This window comes from Gossypium raimondii, chromosome 3 (genome assembly GCF_025698545.1).
Source record: "Gossypium raimondii isolate GPD5lz chromosome 3, ASM2569854v1, whole genome shotgun sequence".
Classification (NCBI taxonomy): domain Eukaryota; kingdom Viridiplantae; phylum Streptophyta; class Magnoliopsida; order Malvales; family Malvaceae; genus Gossypium; species Gossypium raimondii.
The window spans coordinates 21,258,651-21,274,844 of NC_068567.1; the positions used below are offsets into that span (position 1 = coordinate 21,258,651).

Genomic DNA, 16,194 nt, shown 5'->3' on the forward strand with positions numbered 1-16,194 from the left:
CCTCAAATTGAAAGATCTTGAAACTCATTGGAATTTTCCATGAAGATTATCTTGTTGACTTCCCACCTTAAAGATTCTTAAGATAGAAAGCAGTCCGGACTTGAAGGCATTCATCCATAAATCTATCGACAAAGATAACCCTCTTGGTGGAGTTTTGTTCAACGAAAAGGTCTTTTTTTAACACGATGAATTGTACCTTATTTCCATTTCTCTTGTTATAATTAACTCTTCTAATCATTTCTTCTACGACATGAATATCGACATCAACTATATTACTTCATTAAATTCACCATCTCTAAACAACATAAATTCAAGGATTAACTAAACATAACAATAAAAAGAATTCAAAACCCCAAAAGAACAAATCTTGCGAGACCCAAAATTAAAAAAAAGAAACATGATTACATATGGCTTGTAAATTGAAGGTTTAGTTGACTGTAATGAATATGGATTTCCTTTGAAATAAATTGAAGCCTTGAGTGGAGCACGGAAAGAAGCGAAATGGTGATAACTAGGCGCAGCAAGGCAACCAAGAAGAGGAATAAATTAGGAGGAATGGAAAGCTTAAAAACCCAAAACACTAACCTGTATATGACCAAATCCGGGCACAGTGCAATGAAGAAGAAGCTGTAATCAGAAAAGGGGAAACCGATTACATGCAGAATCAGCAGAGTGAAACAAATCTGGAGGGGATTAACTTACCAACAAGGAAATCGGCAGAGGCTAGAAGGAACAGAAGAGAAACGGGGAAGTAGATGGGAGGGTATAATAGGGATGGTAAACCTATGCGGCGCCTAATCTGAGCAAATAGGGTGTATTAGAAATCGGTGGATTTCACCGATTAGGTTAGTATTGTATTACAGGCGTAATAGAAAAACTATGCCAATACACCCAACCAAACATGCCCTAAAGGTTTAAGGTTTAAAGCTTTGATTGGTAAGTCAATTGAACCCTTTTTATTTAGTTTTGATGATTTAGAAGCTTTAAAACAAAGTTTTGATGGAATTAAGTTGATATTTTGTAAGTTCATAGGTTTTTAAGCATGGTTCATGTTGAATAAATTGTTGAATTAGGGATTAATTGAATGAATTTTAAGTTAGAATTGATAAAGGGATTAAATTATAAAAGAAACTATAAGTTTTATGTTTTAGGGACTAAATTGAGGAAATTAAAAATTAGGAAAATATGCTGAAATATTAATAGTTACATTTGAGTTTGGATGAAATTTGAATAGAAATAGAGTGTGAATTGAATTAGGAAAGTAAGTGGACTTAGTTAGGATTAAATTGAGAATAAGGAATAAATTGAATAGAAATTCAATTATTTATCATAATTAGTGCTGAAATTAATAGTGTAAATTATTATTATTATTATTATTTTCGTAGCTAGCAAAGAACCAGAAGCATCGGCACGGAAGGGAAAAGAGAAGATTATCGAGGAGTAAACTCGAGAAAATCACGGTTTGTATTACTATAATTCAAGTTATTTATTATTAAATGTTAAATTTTAATTTATGTGTTTGGTAAATGAAATATGAGGTAAGTATTATTATTATTATTATTATTATTATTATTATTATTATTATTATTATTATTATTATTATTATTATTATTATTAAGATAAGTGGGAATTAAATTGAATAATTGATATGAATTAATATTTGAATTGTTTGTTGATTGAAAGCAGGAAGTGAATTTGAATCGAATTGTGACTGATATTAAATTGAATGGAAATGTATTGAGTTGTGAAAATGTGTGAATTTATGGATTAATTATTGATTGAAAGGTGGAAAAATGACTGAATTAAAAATGTGAGAAATTGTGATTGAATTGGGGTTATATGTGATTTAAATACCCTATTAACTAGTCGGGCTGAGTAGGATATAGTTGGCATGTCATAGGATTGGAAGAGTTCAGGGATACTTCGACCTCGAGCCGATGAGACACTGGGTGTCACTATATTTCTTCGGATAGATTCGATGAGGTACTAGGTACCAACTTTCTTCGGCTTTGCCGATAAGACACTGGGTGTCAACTATTGCTTCGAACTATCCGATGAGGCACTAGGTGCCATACTGGAGTGTTTGGTTGGATCCGTGTATCCGCCAAAGTCCGAGTTTTGTTAATAGGATAAATAATGAAATGATAAACTGAATGAGTTGATCAATCGAGCTATTGAAATGAAATGAAAAGTTGAATTGTGAATTGAAATGTGATATGGGATTGAGAAATGAATCTAAGGTTCATGATGTGTTCAAAGCTCAAATTGTGGATATATGATATTAATTGATAAATTGTTATTGTTGTATTACAAAATTTGAGTTTAAACTTGTATGTATGATTTGTGCATGATATGTTTGATGATTATATTTTATTGTTATTATTATAATTTGAATTATGGTAATACCACTGAGTTCGAATACTCAGCGTACGATTGTTTCCGTGCGCAAGTCGATAGAAATCAAAGGTTCTGGTTCAGCATCCAGATCAATTCCGACTCCAGCATAAAGATTTTGGTGATGTTTTCTTCCTTAAGTGAAAGTGGCATGTACATAAGGATTATAATGGTTATTTTGGTATGTTATATAATTTTGTTGTAAAGTAAGATATTAGGTGATTTGATGATTTAAGTGGTGAAATAATAGAAATTGTTTATGGCATTAATAGTGAACTAAAATGGTTTGAATAGTTTTACGAGATGATTAGAAATGATAATTGGGTTTTTATTAATTAAGTTCTTAAGACATTATGTCAAGTAAGATTTAAGTATATTTAAGTATATAAATGCCTTGGTTGAAATAATGAATTGGGTTGGTTGTGTTTTGAAATTTGTAGGGGGTTTTATGTAAAAATAAGCAGAAATACTGTCGAAATTTTTTTAAAAAAATGAATGAAGCCAATTAGCATAAATTTATATGAATTTATAATCATTTTATAATATGTTTGTTTTTTATTTAAGAATTATTTGTAAATTGTCTGAGATATCCGGTAATGCCTCGTAATCTTATTTCGGCGACGGTTTGGGGTTAAGGGGTGTTACACAAAGGCTGAATATAGGGCCATGGCTCAAGGTGTTTGTAAGCTTTTATGGCTGCAAAAGGTATTGGAAGAGCTAAAGTTGTTGAACGAAAATGGATCAACCTTGTACTGTGACAACAAAACGGCCATTAGCATAACTTAAAGTAGTCAGTGGTGCCTTAAGTCCCTTAAGTCTATCTTATCCAGCATCCGAAAAATAGTTGGCTGATGTTTTTACTAAAGGGCTCAATTGTAAGACTTATCATAATCTTCTTTGCTAGTTGGGCATGCGAGACATCTATGCACCAACTTGAGGGGGAGTGTTGAGAATCTTTAATTATTTGATAGCATTGAATAGTATAAATTTAGAGATTACAACTAATTTTTAGGGATTTTATTTAGAGATATTCTTTCTTTAATTGATTCAATCCTTCATGTATGTATAGTTGTACATATTTCTAAGAAATACATACTTTTGAATGAGTTTTTCCTTAATAGATTAGAGTATTCATCTCTAATTTCATCAGAACCCTTACATAAACATGTATACACACAAAATCTGTATAAATTGATAGGTAAACTGTAGCTGATATATGAACCTTCAAGCAAAACCTTATGTGATTTAGTATGCGAACCCTTATGTGATCTAGTATGCAAACCCTTACATAAATAGGTATACATACTAACTCTGTTATAAATTGATAGACGAACTGTAGCTGATATGAGAACCTTCATGTAAAACCTTATGTAATTTAGTACACGAAGCCTTATGTGATCCAGTATGCGAACCTTGTATGTGCGAACCCTATATGTGAACCTGATATATGTGTGTTAGTCGAACTAGCATGTTAACAACCTAATATTAGTATACAGATACAAGTTTTTTTTAGTTTGTATGAAGAAATTGTATATGTGAAATTGATAAGAATGAGTGATTGAATACATGTCATTGATGAGAGTATGAAATGATATATGTGCTTGACAATCATAGTATCAATTGTTGATAAATAACATGATATGCTGAGTTTATGTGCATAATTACATGAAATTGGGTATGGAGGACAAAGTGGAAATCAAGTCCACATCGAAAGTTAGTGTTGCACAAAGTAGGCGACAATATCATCGAAATAGCGTTAACCGAGATGGTAGTTTAAAAAGGCCATTGAAATCGAGCAACTCAAGATGGTAAGTTATTGTAGTAAAAGTCATCGTCACGAATGACAAGTGAACAATCATCGCCACCGGGAAATCCAAGATGGTCAGTTATTGATATGTGTTTTGAAGTGTCGAGCGATGCTCGAAGGCAGATAGGATGGATGGGTGGGAACTTAAAATTATAACTGCATTGCATCATGATCATAACCTGTACATGCATTGATTTACTAAATGTTTCTTACACTATGCTTAATTTGCTATGATGTTATAAATTGCTTTATTGTTTGAACAATTATATATCATGGTTTAAAAATTAGACTCACAATGAGCTGTCATAAGCTCACTCCATTTTCCTTACCTCTCAAGTAACGCAGAAAACTAGGACTTAGAATGGCATCAGATGAACCTAGGACTAGCACCTCATTTTTCCTTATTATTTAAAAGTTTCCATTAAAGCTTTCCTTAATCATTTTATTGGTTTATTTATCGGGTTGTGAATTATTAATTATTTATTGCTTTTATAATTGTGGTTTGAGATTATTTAGCTTATAAATTTTTAAGCATGGCACTTAGTTAATACTTTGATAATTCCATGCTAATTGGTTTAGAAAACTATTCTTTTTAATCATGTTTTTCGCTGCTTTCCAAAATACTACAGTTTTGAAAAGTTTTTTTAAGTTTTAACTGTTTTTCTCAAAACTTTACATTAATAATGTTGTAATTGGATTACTAAGTAAAGTCGATTTGATTAATGAATGGCTAAGCAAAAGAATGGCTTTACCGGATCACTTCGATGATCAATGTAACGCCCTTAACTTAGCCAAAACTCCTAGGCCACGTTGAGGGTGTTGCACGTTCACCATTTTTCAAAATCCGACTCTGCCATAGCAGACATAGAAATACCCAAACACATTGCAAAGCTTTACTTTACTAAACTAACTCCCATTTCACATTAGGATCAAAATTGCTAAATTTAGAAAAGTTCTTATAAGTTTCCCCCAAAGAGAACACATCACTAGTCGACCATTTCCAGCTGACTCGGCTAGCTCCTACATCTATACAAGGAGTATAGTTGCAATGTGACAAAGTACATGGTTAGGAAGCAGAGAACTTAACCAACATCTATCCCACTTACCCTCTGTATCTGTCATGTCACATACTTTAAGCGTATCATCCAGATGACCAACGCCTATGAAAAAGGGTTTGAGTGGTCCAATATTCCTAGGCCATATGTCATTCCAAAAGTTCAAGCGACCATCGCCAATCAACCAATAGGTATTATTAATCACATCTGGCCAAACTTTCATAATAGACCTCCAAATAAATGAGCAGCATCCTCTTGTTATATAATTCGGCATTACTCATTGGATATTATACTTGCTTTTCAGCACACGTACCCACAATGCTTTAGTATTTGCAATAATGTTAAAATCCAGTTTTAACAAAAAAAAAAAAAAAAACTTTATTATGATCAACAAGGCTTCTAATCCCATGCCCTCCATTGCTTAAAGGTCTACAGCAGTCAGCTCAATTCATAAGAGAAGGTTTCCTCAAATCCTCACTTGAACCCCAAATGAAATCTCAAACTAACTTATAAATATTCCTGCAAATCGATAGTGGGAGATGAGTTGTACTCATGAAATAATTAGGTAAATAAAAAAGGACCGATTTCACCAAAGTTATTCTTCCCGCCATTAAAAGATTCTTGGCCTCACAGCTGCTTAGCTTAATGCAAATCTTGTTAACCACAAAGTCAAAATTTCATGAACTAACTTTTTGATGGAATATCGACATACCAAGGTAATTTCCAAGATCATCCACTATTGAGAAACCAAGCTTTTCCGTAATATTGCAAGCTACCTCCTCCAATGTATTATGGGAAAAGAAAATCTGGGTCTTACTTCTATTAATCTTCTATTTAGAGAAACAACAAAAAGTATTGATAACATCATTAACACGTTCAACTTGACCTATATCTGCTTTAAAAAAAAATAGGATTAAGTCATTAGCAAAAAATAGGTGCGAGATTTTTTACCCTTGCTTCAATAAAAGAAGACGACTCCACTCATTCCTTCAACTGCCCTCTTAATTAGGTGGCCAAAGCGCTCCATACACAGTACAAAAAAATAAGGTGAAAGGGGATCTCCTTGTCTCACTCCACGTGTGGGACAAAACAGTTGAGAAACTTCACCATTCTAGAGGATTTGTAAGTTTGGGGTAAACACACATAACTAACCAATGTGGAAATCCTGCTTCCATCAAAGTGTCTTTTAAACCCCCCTCGGCGAATTCTATCGTAAGCTTTTTCCAAGTCCACCTTCAAAGCCATCCAACAATTCCTTCCTTCGATCGTCTTCATGTTGTGAATGGCCTCCTACGCAATAATGATATTATCTGAAATACTCCTCCATGCAATAAAGCTTGCATGGTTTTGCTTAACTATACTGGCCATAATTGGTCAAAGTCCATTCACTATAGTTTTAGTGATGATTTTATACAAAACCGTAGAGATGACCTCCGATCATTGAGTCGATCAAAGTTCTAGTAATCTTCGGATCCAAACCTTCCCCCCCAAGAACCTTTCGAACTAGCGAACAAATCGATTCCCTGATAGTTTCCCATTGTGACTGGTAAAACTTCACGTGGAACCCATTAATACCCGATGCTTTCAGAGGTGCCATAGATTACATACCTCTACAAGGAAAATTCCCCATTGCAAGTTCCTCAGCCATGTAAAGCTTCTGGAAGAAGTTGATAGCATGCAACTTTAAATTTTCATCATCAAAGCACCATTCCCCTTCATCGAATTTTAATCCCTCAACTTTATTTATTCTCCGCCTTGTCATCATTCGACTATGAAAAAGCTTTGTATTCCTATCTCCATTTGTTAGCCAAGCAGTACGTGATTTCACACGAGATCAACCGTGATGACAACCTAACCTCCAAGATTCTTTGTATTCGACTAAGTTCCGAAACCAACTCCTTTTTCCGCCCAAAAATATTACCACGAATTTCCTTATTCCACTTCTGCACCACCTTTGTGACCTACTCCTAAATCGAGGCAACCTCAAGATCGCTCTTCTAATGATTTTTAACAAGTTCTCTAAAATCCGAGTGAAGTAACCATTTGGCAAGAAATCTAAACGATCGTTGGCCACCCTTTTGTTATTTACTGCTAGGAGCAACCAAGATCGATCGATAATTAGATTTCAACTTGTGGAGATGCCAAATAGAATAATTTGGTGAAAAATTTTCCCACTTCGAGCTGCATAAAGCGCTATTGAGTCTTGAAACAAATTCCCTCTACTCCACGTGAAGCGAGGACTCAAAACCCCCACGTCTCTGATTCCATGATTGAATACAAACCCTTTAAAAAGGTCACAACCAGCTCTCACACAAACTGCACCCTCTTTTCTATCCGAGCTATTCAAAACCGAATTAAAATCTCCCGCTATAAACCAAGCCTCATTAACAGATTCAACAAACAAATCTAGAAATTTCCACAACTCTTTCCTTTTTGCAGCTTGAGGACTAGCATAAACTGCTGAAACCAGAAAACTGATCGCCCTTTGCTTATTGGTTCAATTATAAAAGAGTTCTGATAGCCTAATTTACTGATTATATCATCAGCTCTATTTCCACTTAACCGGGTTTCCATAAGGCAAAATAAATCTAGTGCAAAATCCCTCCTATACTCCTTTACAAAACTATGAAATCTAGGATGGCCAGTACCCTGGAAATTCCAAAACATCAACTTTATATCCGTAAAATTAATGGAATTATGCAGCGACCCAAGTAACAAACCAAATCAACAACTTGTTTCGGCTTGCCCGCCCATCGCTCCGTCAAACTCCTCAACCGCCATAGCTTCTCCAACAGCTGAGTTTCTCAATCCATTGTCACGCTCAATGTCGCCCACAATCTCCCTCATGGTCGTCCCTACCTCTACCAAAGATTGCTTCGAATTCCCTCCACTTCTCATGGCCGTGTTGCTTCGAACTCCTCCATTGGCGTCGGAAGTTTCCCCGTGCTTTCTTCAGCCATACTTGTCTCTCCAAATGTAAATTTCCCATTTCCACTCCCAAGAGCCGGCCTGCCCTGGTTGAATAATCCTCACCGCTCTACAAATTGAACAAATTGAAAGCCAAATGGGTTGTCTCCAAAAGCCCACTTCTTTGACCCATTATTGAGCCATCACCCATGTTTTTCGGCCCTCCATCACCTCAAGACCCAACAACATTAGTACTGGGTCTTAATACTTTAAAACCCATCTTTGGCTCACTTGCAACTACCACACCCTTTCTTTTAGCCTTCAAGCCGTTTCTCTTTTTCCCAAACGCCACTTTGGATCCATTTTCACTTCTCTTTTCATTAACCACTGCTTCAACAGCGTCTGTTTCTCCCTGAATCTCGCTTAAAACATTAAAACGAGATCCTCCCACAGATCCGCCATGATTCACGTCCGTTCTGTCCCCTGCACTCCTACCTTTACGCCGCTGTCGGCCTTCCACTAGCATCCACAGCCCGTAGTTTTCTTCCTCAACCCTTCTTTGGAGATCTTGATCATTCGCCGCCTGTGTGCTTATGGTTGTTTCCTCCATCGGCGACGGTGCCCGATCTTTCGGGAATGCAGCAGCATTATGCCCATATAGTCCATACCCGAAACACACATTTGGAAGGACTCGTATTCGATCCTCTGTGTCCGTCCATTTATTTTGACTTTGGACAGAAGTGGCTCCCTCAGATCCACACAAATGGCCATTTTCGCAAAACGTCCCCTCCTAGCAGTGTCTGTATTTTCATCGATCTTGATTACTGGACCAATTGCTTGTCCAATCGCTTTCAGGATAAAATTCGAGTAATATCCTTCTGGTAGCCCAGGCAGCCGCACCCAAACAACTTGGGAATCCACCTCATTTTTCGCCGTCAAGAAGTTTTGTGACCACAGCCTCACCCAAACAACATAATTTTAAATTGTTTGGTTTTGTTATACAATATTTTCATTAGGTAATTATTTTAAATATAGAAGGTGGAAATTTTTAAACATAAATGAGGTTGAGATTTTATAACATATACTATATATTTTCTTAAATTTCTTACTTACAATTTGTAGATTATCTTTCATAATGTCACAATCATTTTCTCCTACAAATATATGAGATACAAAATCCGTCTTGAAACAATGATAGCGATATTTAAGTTTTCAACAAATATTATTAATTAACATCAACCAATAACATAATTTAAATATGTGCATTATTATTTTAGTTAAATTTCACTCTTAATTTTTTTAAAAGAATTGAATTTTACCATCAACCTTAGAAAAGGAGTCGAATTATCTTTGTCGAAACCGTTTTTTGAAAAAAAAATTTAGTTGTCGACCTTTTTTTTTTAAAATAAAACTGGAGTCGCCACCGATTCTTTATTAAGGTGTGATCGGCTCACCTTAAAAATTATTTTGGTCTACGAATTTTTGAGAAAACGAGTTCGGAAGTCAGTTACGCACGAGGAAGGGTTAGCACCCTCGTAACGCTCAAAATCGGTACCAAATTGACTATTTGATGTCTTAGTGTCGAAAGTTAAAAAGATTTTAAAATAAGCTTGAATGATGAAATTTGCAAAAGGATAACCAATTGTTCAAGTCATGTAAAGAAACCGAGTCCCAATACGTTAGGGTACAATCTCTCATAATCCCCGAACTTTGAATATCACTTTTATTTTATGCGAAAATCTTCATTTCGAGAAAGTAACAGGCCACACCCAATACGTTAGGGCACAACAAGTTAAGTTCCCAAAAATGATTTTTATGCTCATGCATTTTGAATAAAGAATATTCTCGGTCATTTAAGATTGACAAAGAAAATCAGAACCCAATACGTTAGGGCTCAATTTCCCTTGAAAATCTCAAACTTCAAATAATGCTTTATTCAAAAAACTTTAAATCAAGAAAATAACTTTGATGAATGATTAAAGCCAAATTATATTTTCAAAGGGTATGTTAAAAGTTAATATACAATATGATATAAAAGCTTTAATGTAAAACATATATGAATAAATATTTACGAAATATATATACAAGTACAATATACAAGTAACCTTGCAAACATATCTAACACACATATACAGGTATACATGTAAGAAGAAGGAATGGAATATATCAAACAAACCAATGTAAATGCATGTATTGAGAATAAAATAAAAGCATAAAAACATGCACATGTATATATTTACAGAAATAAAGAAATATATATAAACATATATATAATATAAAATGTATAAAAGTTAAAAGAGATAAAATAAAAACGAAACGAATGTAAAATACATGTATTTATATAAGTTTTAAGAATATATATAATAATAGAAAGTGTAAAATAATAAAAATATTTATAATGATTTTTGAAAAATGGGAACGTAAAATGTGCCCATGTTATAAAACATATATGTATATATAAAGCAAAAAGTATATAAAAAAAGAAAGTAAAATAAAAAATGTAGGTATAATAATAATAATATACAATATTATAGTAATAAAAAAATAAAACAAAACAATAGTATGGCGTAATTGTGACAAAAACTAAAAAATGGGTTAAATTGAATTAAAAACGAAAACAATGGGGGGCAAATTCAAAAATAATAAAAAAGGGATCAACTTGAACACACGCATAACGGTGAAGGACGAAAAAGGCAATATGCCCATTAATTCCACGGCGCCATTTCAACGCCATCTGCAAACCTGGTCAATGGACTAAATTGAAACAGGCGCGAAAATTTGTGGCAAAATTGCAAACACGCGAAATACTGCATTTAAAATCAAGATAAAATAGGAGGGACCAAACACGCAAATTTCCCACCTGGCGTCAGAGCGCGCGGATCCTCCCCTTCGGGTCGGGTCACCGCGTGGGTCAGGCCTGGGAAAACGGCGCCGTTTTTGTACCATTATAAAAATAATTTCCTTCTCTTAAAAATCATTTACCAGAATGGAAAGGAAAAAAAAACAAATTGGCCCTATTTTTGCTCTGCTAGGGTTTCGCCCCTAGCGTCATCGCGCCGCCGTTTGCCTGTGCCCGTGCCCCGACCGCGACGGAGTTGGCCACCCTTGGCGTCGCCGACGAAAGAGGTAAAAATCCCCTTTTCCCTTTTGTATTATTTATTTAAAACGAAATAAAGAAATAAAAGAAATAAATAGAAAATAACGAAAAGAAAAGAACAGAAATCCAATTTCACCTTGAAAAATCTTTGTATTCTCAATGTTTTCTTTCTATTCTTTTGTGTATTTTTCCCGTCCCCCCTTTTACAGATTTAAAAGGGCCTTTTATAGGCCGAAAAGAAAATAAATCGAGGGAAAAAAAAACAATATTGCTTGCTGTTTTTTTCTCTTTGGACTCCTTGAGTCCGTTTTTCAGGTGTTCGTGGAGAGTTTGGCGCGCATGGAGGCCAAACGTCGCGATCGAGGCGTTAGGCGTGGCGTGGAGTCTTATTGCTACTGAGGCGATCTGGCTAGGGTTTTCTTCTTTTGTTTTTTTTTTTGTGTTTTGGGCTGATGTCTGTGTTGGGCTTAGGTTAGTTTTGTTATTGGGCCATTTATTTGTTGGGCCTTAGACGAGTTTAGGCCTGCTATTAAAAAACTGAAATTGCCTGCTTTGTTTTTTGTTTGGGCCCGGGCAATTTGGGCTTGTACAATCTTTTTAATAGAAATGTTGACTAAAACGATAAATTTTTAAACATAACAACCTATAATTCATGTGTAATTTATGCTTTTTTTTAATTTTTATTTTTAAAATTATTTGTTGACGTGACATATAAAATAAGTAATGTCATATCAGCATAAAGTACACGTGAACTACCACGTGAGTTGTCATACCAACATCTTTAAAAAATCAAGGGATAATGTGACATTTGGTATCTATACTTTTATAAAATATCTAATGTGGTACATGTACTTTGAAAATTTCTAATGTAGTACTTCAACTGCCAATATGAGTTTTATTAAGGTACCTAGTGTTAACAACGTTAGTGAATTATTAAATCTGTCAATGAAAATTTAACACGTAAAATTTTCTTCCAAATCATCAGGCCTACATAGAAAATACAAAATTCAACAAAAAAAAAATTAAAACAGATAGCTAAACAATTGGTTATAAAAAAAAGTAAGTACTAAACTTATGTGAGAATACTTGTGCCTTCATGGATAATAGAAGAATATTATTCAAATATCTATTAAAATATTATGCTAAATGGAACACACTTCGGAATCTATGACCATTTAGTTAAACATAGAAGATGACGTTTTTATTTATGTAAGTTTAATATTTACTTCTTTTTATTAATCTTATGTTTAGTTATTTGTTTTAAAATTTGATTTGATTTATTTATTCATTTTTCATATAATGTTTATTATCCATGTGGACTTGATGGTTTGAAAAAAATCAATGTGTCATATTCACTAACGTTATTAACATCGGTACCATAATAAAAGACTTATTGGTAGTTCGGTGCCAAATTAGACATTTTCAAAGTATAGATACCACATTGGGTATTTTACAAAAATACAAGTACCATATTAAAACACATATATATAGTTCAGTACCACATTGGATTTTTTATGAAAGTACAGTACCAAATGTGACATTATCTCATAAATAAATATTTTAGTAAGTATTTCTATTATACAAAACAATTTGACTCTTTTAAAAGGTTAAGAGCCTATTTAGACTAAAAAAGAGCTAATTTGAACCCAAAATAAATATCTAAAAGTTAACAACTAAATTTCACATTATCCATTAAATTTTACATATGATGTCAAAGTTAAATTAAAAATATATAATTTTTATTCAATCTTATAACTTTGGATTAGTATTTGGCATAATGGTGTATATTTTATTCCACAAGTAGCCTTAAAATTGTCATGCCTCTATTTTTTTAACATTTAATTTTTAATTTTTACTATATCTCTATAAAACATTTGTCAACCCATGACCTTACTTGTAGAGTCTAAAAACTCAACTGCCAATGTACCAAATATTATTTCTAACTTTATTTTTTGAAAAAAACTTTAGATTGGACTATATTAAATAAACCCAAAAACAAAATCCAAACCAAAAAAAAAAGAGAATGGGCTGAAAACTAGCGAACTTAATCCATAAACATCTATGCAGGAAAAGGGAAGTAAAAAAAAAAAAAAGACTTAGTCCAGTTCGAAAATGAACTGTTACCCATTTCAAGCTTTTCTAGAAAGCTCATTAATCCTCTATTGTCGGTTACAGTTCTCCGAGGCTCACGATTAATCTTTTCTAAAATCACCATCCATCGTTCTCTTTGATCTTCAGAAACCCTAAAACACTCTTCAATCGGGTTCTCGTTCTCTCTGATGTCGCGGTCCCAGCGATTCCTAAGCATATTTTGGCACCACGCCTTCTAGGTAAATCTCTTCGTTCCTTCTTAAACTTTTTGATGCTAGTCTGTGAGCAATTATGTTGTCTGATCTTTGCACATGTTTGAAATGGATGCTTTGAAACCCTCTCCGATTGTGATGAATGTCTCTGATGTATGCACTTATTTCTGATTTGTCAATGGCTATGGACTGACATTTCTTTATAATCGTTAATGCATCGCCTTCCACTTCTAACTTGTCCACTCCCATTGCTAAGCCCAACCACACCGCTTGAGAACATGCACGCACCTTTGCTACAAATGGCGACGTAATCTCAATGTTTAGCAACGATTTCAAGACCAAAACCTTCACCTCTGTCATTCCTATTCACCAATCCCGATGCCGATCTACACTACCTACAGTCAAAAGCCAAGTCAAAATTGGTTTTTATGAAGTGGGTTTCCAGTGAGCACCACTCAGACATTGCCCACTGTTTGGTAAGGGATCTCGCCCCTATTTAATCAATCTCTTTAATGTACCTCTAGGTTATTTCAGCGATCCCTCTCCCAGTACTAACCTTCCCTTCATGCAGAGTCTTATTATGTTCAGTCCAAATAACCCATAAGACAGTACAGAAAGAACGACATTAAGCAGTGGTACTCCTACTGAAAACCCAGGTAAGCCATTCCCAGTCTCCTAAATGCTGCATCGATGTAACCTATATGAGATCTAAGGCAATCCATGCTTCTATTGGTACAGTGCATACTTGAAATACATGCATAATATTCTCCTCTCTCCCTCTGCATCTTGGACACACATGACTTCCCCCCAGCCTACGCATTTGTGAATTACTAAAAGTGGGCAAAAAACCCCATGAGATTCTCCAAATTAATTATAAATAAACACATATAAATAATATATGGACGGAACTAGTTATAGTTAATTTATCAAATATGAAAATAAAATAAAACCATATTAAACAATTGAAATAAAGGAGAATTGAGATTTTACGAAACGTTGAGGCCTGTGAAACGTGGTTTCCTTAAGATAAGTTTCCCTATATAACCTTTCAAGAGAGCTCACATATATAAACACATCCCACACTTGGTATTTAACCATGTGGGATCTAAGCCTTTTATTTTTCCTCAACAATATTTCTAAGTAGCTTACTTTGAGCTTCAATTTCTCATTTATCACTCAACCCTTTTGAGCATATGATATACCGTTGTAAAAGTCTCATGGAGTAGAATATGAAACCATAAAATTATGATTCAACTCTCTACCTTTACCTATTGAGAATATCCCTCAAAGTTACCATCAAATGTAATTTTTCCAACAATCCCTCACATGAATAAAAATTGATAGTTTTATCGAAAAACATTAACTCGATGTGGTGATAGAATCTACAATCGATAGTTGTATAGGATAGGTAGGTATCCACCCTTGAACCTTCCCTTGCGAAAGTATATTTACTTTACTAGTTGACCAGTAGACGTGATGTCCTTGAACTGTTCTGCCTTTTGTGTAAACGATGATATATCTCACACAACTACCTCATTGGTAAAGTTTTAGTTCTCCTGGGTATGTTCATATAGTCGTGAACATCTCCTAGTTCTGTAAGAGTTTGAGAGAACTATGCCCCAATAGTCTCCTTGAAGCGGCCTCACTTCACTCTCACATAGGCGACTTATGTTGTTCGGCTCACTGAAACACACAATGGTCATTAAAAGCATTGCTTAACCTATCCCTTTTTTAGTCACTGTTTACGTTATAGGAACGGACTTGGGATAAGTACCCCTATAGTGACCTCACAAGGTCTATGTAATTAGGTTGTCCCTTTGAACCTAGATCTTGGAATCTCCAGTCAACTAGGTAGGGTTTTCCTTCACATAGCGCCTTTTATTTTCATGGGATTTAGTCACATTCCTTTCAATGTTTTAATAACATGATCTCGGTTTAAGCCTTAGTTAGCAGATCCACAATGTAGATAACTCCGTTTGAGATAATTTGTTTAACAGTATTATGTCGACGACACATATGTCTCGACTTACCATTATATGTTATGCTAGTAAGACACCCCTACACTTTCAAGTGGTTGTAAGATGGTTTTCTACCTTTCAATAACTCATATGGTGTCTTGTCCCTTTTCTTGCGGAAAACCTTATTTAAAAGGTAATTAGCTGATAGAAATGCTCCCCCCTACATTTCATGTGATAACGTAGAGCTTTTTAGCTGTGCGTTCATCTTTTCCTTTAGAATCTGATTTTCTTCTTGGTTATTCTATTTTGGGAAAGTATGGTGGTGTTATTGAAATGATTCAATATATCCACCACCACGATTACATAACCTTTTTATTAAGTTGGTTTTCAACTTTTTACTTATAGAAAATAAATTCTCTTTGTCTTAACTCGTAGTAATGAAGGAAATAAACATTTTTATTCCTTCCTTTCATTTAAACAGGCTTTACAAACATTGCTATGTATTAGATCAAGTGATTTTTTTGACCTTTATTAATTTACCTCAACACATGTTTTACATTTATAATTATAATTATTACGAAACGAAGGAATGTGCTCTAAGTTAATTTATGTACGTAAAGTACCATAATTAACATATTCGAGCCTACTATGCCATTAATTAAATGACTTAAGC

At 34.3% G+C, this 16,194-nt stretch overlaps 1 long non-coding RNA gene across 1 annotated transcript; it reads right to left on the reverse strand.

Moving 5' to 3' along the window:
* Positions 1-6,045: 6,045 nt before the first annotated feature.
* Positions 6,046-9,295, reverse strand: LOC128039766 (uncharacterized). The gene is made up of 2 exons (XR_008194334.1): positions 6,208-9,295; positions 6,046-6,086 (listed from the first exon to the last, which is right to left on the reverse strand). It is a non-coding gene; the product is annotated as an uncharacterized LOC128039766 (long non-coding RNA).
* Positions 9,296-16,194: the final 6,899 nt, after the last annotated feature.